The sequence below is a fragment of the Sycon ciliatum genome, chromosome 11 (assembly GCF_964019385.1).
Source record: "Sycon ciliatum chromosome 11, ocSycCili1.1, whole genome shotgun sequence".
Lineage (NCBI taxonomy): Eukaryota > Metazoa > Porifera > Calcarea > Leucosolenida > Sycettidae > Sycon > Sycon ciliatum.
The window spans coordinates 14,950,951-14,957,387 of NC_088653.1; positions in this window are offsets into that span (position 1 = coordinate 14,950,951).

Below are 6,437 nucleotides of genomic sequence, written 5' to 3' on the forward strand. Positions count from 1 at the left end.
ACACACACACACACACACACACACACACACACACACACACACACACACACACACACACACACACACACACACACACACACACACACACACACACACACACACACACACACACACACACACACACACACACACACACACACACACACACACACACACACACACACACACACACACACACACACACACACACACACACACACACACACACACACACACACACACACACACACACACACACACACACACACACACACACACACACACACACATGGACACACACACATGGACACGCACGCACGCACGCACGCACGCACGCACGCACGCACGCACGCACGCACGCACGCACGCACGCACGCACGCACGCACGCACGCACGCACGCACGCACGCACGCACGCACGCACGCACGCACGCACGCACGCACGCACACACGCACGCACGCACGCACCCACACACACACACACACACACACACACACACACACACACACACACACACACACACACACACACACACACACACACACACACACACACACACACACACACATGGAAACACACTCACTCACATGCACACACACACACCCACCCTGTCCAGGCAAACGACCCTGGATAAGTGGACCACCAGGTAACAGAGACCCTGTTTTGAAGATCCCTTTAGCGGTCGTGATGGACAGGTTTCACTGCGGTATAAAGTGCTATCCTGGCTAAGAGGCTTGACTGCAACAGGGTTGAGGTGCGCTCGGAAAGCAGAGCATGCAGTCCACCGAAGTGACAATATTAATTTTATATGAACACGTGAAAGCGTAGGGTGCGCTGCATGGGCTTGAGTGGGGTGTTAAACTCATGGGAGCTTCGCCTGCACAAATGTGGACTAAGCCCCACAGCTGTCGTTTTGAGTACATGGAAATCCATGCTCGTGTGTGTACGTGATCCCATATGGCGCAAATGTATGGGACCCCCGGTTCTAAAGACCACCTCTGCTTGCACCGTGGGGTGTTCACTTAAAACCGGTTTTAATATATAAGTGTATTGACCAATCAACTTACGCGGATCGAAAACGCACACCTCATTCTCAAGTTCATTCTCCAAGTGGCCCGTCTCTTTGTAAATGATATCTCTGAACTCCGAAAGACAGTGTATTTCACCGGTGTTGGCAGTGCGACCTTCTTGCGCCTTGCAAAACGTTTCCGTCTTTTCCTGGCTGTCCAATGCAGTGATAGGATAGTGGACCATTGCTACTCCGCCTGCACCATTAGACTGCTCACAGAAATATTCCCCTGTCAGGCAGGCAACCGGGAAAGGCAAAGAAAAAACAAACAATCCAATCAACTACACCAGCAATGAAGCACTCCATATGCAACCCATTGATCATGAGTAAACGGTCAAACACCCTACACAACCATAGATCAGCTATGCACTGTTCTGCACGCAACACAACCATAGATCAGCAATGCACTGTTCAACTCCTACACAACCATAGATCATCAATGCACTGTTCTACACCCTACACAGCCAGAGATCATCAATGCACTGTTCTACACCCTACACAACCAGAGATCAGCTATGCACTGTTCTACACCCGACACAACCAGAGATCAGCTATGCACTGTTCAATACCCCACACAACCATGTATCGCCGCAAAAGCTCAGCAGATAAAGCACAAGAAATGTGTACGAATTATGTACAACAATCACTGGGTGTACAGCCCTGTACAGACACAGCAAGATTCAGCAGTTCCACTGTGAAGGCAATGAGAAGAAGGTGATGCTCTGGGGACAAGGGTGGCCAGAAGTAACATAAGAGAATCCATCGGGATTCGGGAACGTCTTCCAGATATCCATGTATGCTTTGGATTGCCGTCGAAGACGCTAGCACCCTCGCAATCAAACTGCTGAATCTTTTTGTGTCTGTACAGGGTTGTACGCGCAATGATTGTTGTATGCACCTTCGTATGCACTTCCTGCGCTTCATGAGCTGAGCTTTTGCATACCCACTCTTTTAGCGCACTCCTCCTTGTCTGTTTAACATGCGAAATCATATACTAAGTTTCATATGGTTATTGCGTATTTCGTTAGTGTGTTTCGGTATCATTTGTGTGTTTTGTTTGTTTTTGTACATGGACATACATGCGATTGTGAATAGCAACTGGATAGAGCGGTCGTCAGTTGACAAACCCGCTTAACCAATTATTTTGTACTCTCTGCTGTATGTTGGTGCATGTAGTGCATGTGGCGCATGATGCACTTTCGCATGACATGACAATTCATGTTGCACAGCGGCTGGCGCTAAACCCTGTATGCGCGGCACGCTTGTACTTCGGATTTTGCAAAATTGTTCGAGGGCAATGGCTTCCTTTATGCTTGAGTCGTCTACCTACTCACTGGTGTGGAATCTAAGCTGTGAAGTTTTTAAGTTAAAAAATTTCACGGTTCGCGTGAGACTCGGCTGGAAGCCGGGCTTTCCGCATCCGTAGGAACGCCACCACCCTTCAAGGATCAAGGCGCAGATGCAGCTCCTAAAGCGATGGGAGGTGAGTAGATCAGCTCACCAGCAAGTGGTCAAAGACCGAAAATCCCATTCACTGCATCCATGTTCCCCTCGTGCCAGGTTTGAACCTTAGAAAGTATTATTACATGCAGAAAGTACCGAAAATCTATGGGAATACCCGCCTCTTAGACAACAATTTTAATGAAGCAATAAAAAGAACTTATTCTGCCGTCATCATCACGCATCAACGAAGTCAAAGGTTTTCGGAGAACGTTTGACTTCGTTGATGCATGATGGCGACGGCAGAGTTAGGTCTTTTTATCGCTCTATTAAAATCTATGAGAAGTAAAACTTAAAAAAGAGAAGAAACACATGAGAACGAGTTATGCAGCAACTATCCACGACTGTAACGAGATGATAAACGGTCAGAAAGTGCGATAATAGGGCACAAAACTGACAGGCTACTGAGACATTCATTCAGCGACCCGAGAAGTTAAACTAATAGTTGTTGATTGCGGTTATCAAATAATTGTCACTTTGATTTTTATAGCATGACCATGATTCTAGCAGTTATCTGCATGACATTAATACGTTCTTGTACGTGTCAATTCACATCTTTTCTCTGACTAAAAGTTAGTAAAAAATGTGCCAAAAGAGCACAGAGCACAGGATTTAGTGTCTCTTTTTTACAACATTTGCCAGGGAGAGTACCCCGGACCCGCCTTCACAGCCCGCTCAATCCTCTGGTCGTACCACCTCCCAAGTCCCTCCTGTACTGCATCAGTGTCTTGCTAAGTAAAATCGCAGTGTGATGGTTTGTCTGTCTTTCTATGACTGCCTTAAGTAGAAACCGAGTGGGCCTGAGGAGGTGGAGAGCTCAATACATAACAATTGTATATTCGCTGCTACTCTGCTAGCAGTTGAGCACTCCAGGTTTAAATCCGGCTTTGGAGAATTTATTTTCATTGCTCTCAGGCTCGGCCTCATTTCCTCTGTGCTGCGCTGATGAGTCCACAACGGACGAAACAGTTCTGTCCGCAGATTGAGCATTTCGCTCCTGGTCTTGTAGCAGTTGAGTACTCTCATGTGGGCTAGTGCCTTTGCTGTTTGCGCTATGCAGAGCTCATTGACTTGTCAGTTTGAGCACTCTGGCAAGGGACGTCTGGGGCTGGTTTAAATCTGACTTTGGAAATTTATTTGTCATTGCTATCAGGTTCGGCCTCATTTTCTCATTATATATTATACTCAATCTGAAGACTCATCACCGCAGCACAGAGGAAATGAGGCCGAGACTGATAGCAATGAAAAATAAAAATTTCCAAACAAAAACAAAAACAAGAAATTCTGATCAACACACGTGTTCGGCTTACTGAGATTGAATGCACATGCCACAGTGTGCCTGGCATGAAGGTGATGCCAGAAACCTCTATTGGTGTCTTGCAAAGTGTACCTGCTCTCACTAGTCGGATAGAGTGGTTGGTCCTCATAGCTTAACACCCAGGGCTTGGCTAGGTAAGCTGGCGAACCTTCGTTCACTATCGTCAGAGCGTGCATTAGACAATCAGCATCGTCACTTCCAGCAGGCAGCCGTCCTCCTAGACGCCTGCACTGATCCTTTGCATGATCCAATGTTGCTCTATTTGCGTACACAGCGTAGTGAGCTCTAGTTTTCAGACACGTGTGGCTGCTCTCTATGCAATGAAAATAGCAAATAAGCAGATTCACACAGGCAGAGAAACTGAGCATGAGGGAGAGGGAGAGGGAGAGGGGGGGGGGGGGAGATCGAGAGAGAGAGAGAGAAAAAGTGGGAAAGAGAGAGAAAATTAGACTGAAAGGCAGGCGGGCGGGCGGGCGGTCGGGAGGGTTTCGGGCGGGCGGGCAGGCGGGCAGCCTGGCGGGCGGCCGGGCGGTTGGGCGGTCGGGCGGGCGGGCGGACGGACGGACGGACAGACGAACGCACGGACGGACGGACGCACGGACGCACGGACGCACGGACGGACGCACGGACGCACGGACGGACGGACGGACAACATCCACTATCTTCCAATGGTCATTGGGAGAACATGAACCTATAACAACAATGAAAAAATCAACTGAACCGCACAGGCGCACCAATGCACACAAGGACACACACACACACACATACACACCCACACCCACACACCCACACACACACCCACATACACACACACACACACACAACCAAAAGCACACACATGCATACACACAAATGTGCACACTCACGCACACAAGCTCGTACACGGAGAACTTAACCGGAAAACGCACAGAAATTTTTGGCATGTTTATTGGCTCAGGAAAAGAACTAGGCTTACCTGGTGAAAATTCACATACAACCTTGTGCTTGGGTGGCGGTTCAGATGTTAGATTGTACGGTATGGAATCACTTGCAACCTGCAAACCCCCAATCGTCTGGTCCAACCAGGCAACGCTGTCCGTGGGACGAAGAAAGTCCTCCGCACACCGTGCTTTAGTAGCGATGGTTGCATTGAAGATCTGACAATGAGCGGTTGCTTCACCGAACGTCATATCCACAGGGAAGTACTTTATGATAGTTGACAAGTGATATGGACATCGGATTTCGGCTATCCAGTGTGGAAAAGAACATACACCCACGCATGCACACACACATACACACACACACACACACACACACACACACACACACACACACACACACACACACACACATACATGTGCACACACATACACAGACACATAATGTTCACCATGCTCCATGTATACGCCCGTCGTAAGAGAAGCACGCAAATCTGCAACTGCGAGGGGATGTGCACCCAAAGATTTTCTCTTATAGCAACAATGGCGGACAAGATCCGAATGAGGCAGATCAAGACTAGCGCCAGATAAGTGTCCAATGCACACAACCCGAAGAGACATGAGGATCGACCACCAAACCAATGCACACCTGGTCTACGCCACACGGAGTACATCGGCATAAAACAGGCAAGACAATCACCGATGCATACCCTACACATGCTGGAGTACGCACACATGCACACACACACACACACACACACACACACACACACACACACACACACACACACACACACACACACACACACACACACACACACACACACACACACACACACACACACACACACACACAGGGATATGCAATTATGCATGTGCATATACACACACACACACACGCACGCGCACACACGCGCACACACACACACACACACACACACACACACACGCGCACGCGCACACACACACACACACACACACACACACACACACACACACATACACACACACACACACACACACACACACACACATGTACCATGTACCATGTATACGCCCGTCGCAAGAGAAGCACGCAAATCTGCAAATGCACTGGATGTGCACCGACAGATTTTCTCTTTATAGCAACGATAGCGGATCTGATTCTGATTGAAACAGATCAAGACAAGCGCCAGATAACTGTCTAATCCACACAACTGGCGAAGCCATGTGAATCGACCCCCCAATGCACACCTGGTCTACACCACACGGAGTACATCGGAATGGGACGGCAAAGACAGATATCTATGCACACCCTACACTTGCTGGGGTAACCAGTTTAGACAGCACGCTGCTTTGATCAAAGCAGACACTAGATGCACTGGTACCTTGTGGAATTCGAGTTATTTTACCAACCAGCCTCGGGAACTGGGTACTGGGAACCCAGGGCCAACAGACGTACCAACAACCTCAGCCATGAAAACTAGTATATAGTAACGACACACTGGATTGTGGAGCCGAAAAAAAGCCGAAAATGACGTCACGTCAAGATTCACTCATGCACGTGACAGGTACATGACAGCCTGTCAGACGTCACTCTGAAGCACTTTACTCGATTTGCTGTGTGATGCCCTAAGCACCCTTTTCGCATCTGACGGCTCATATAGTAACGACA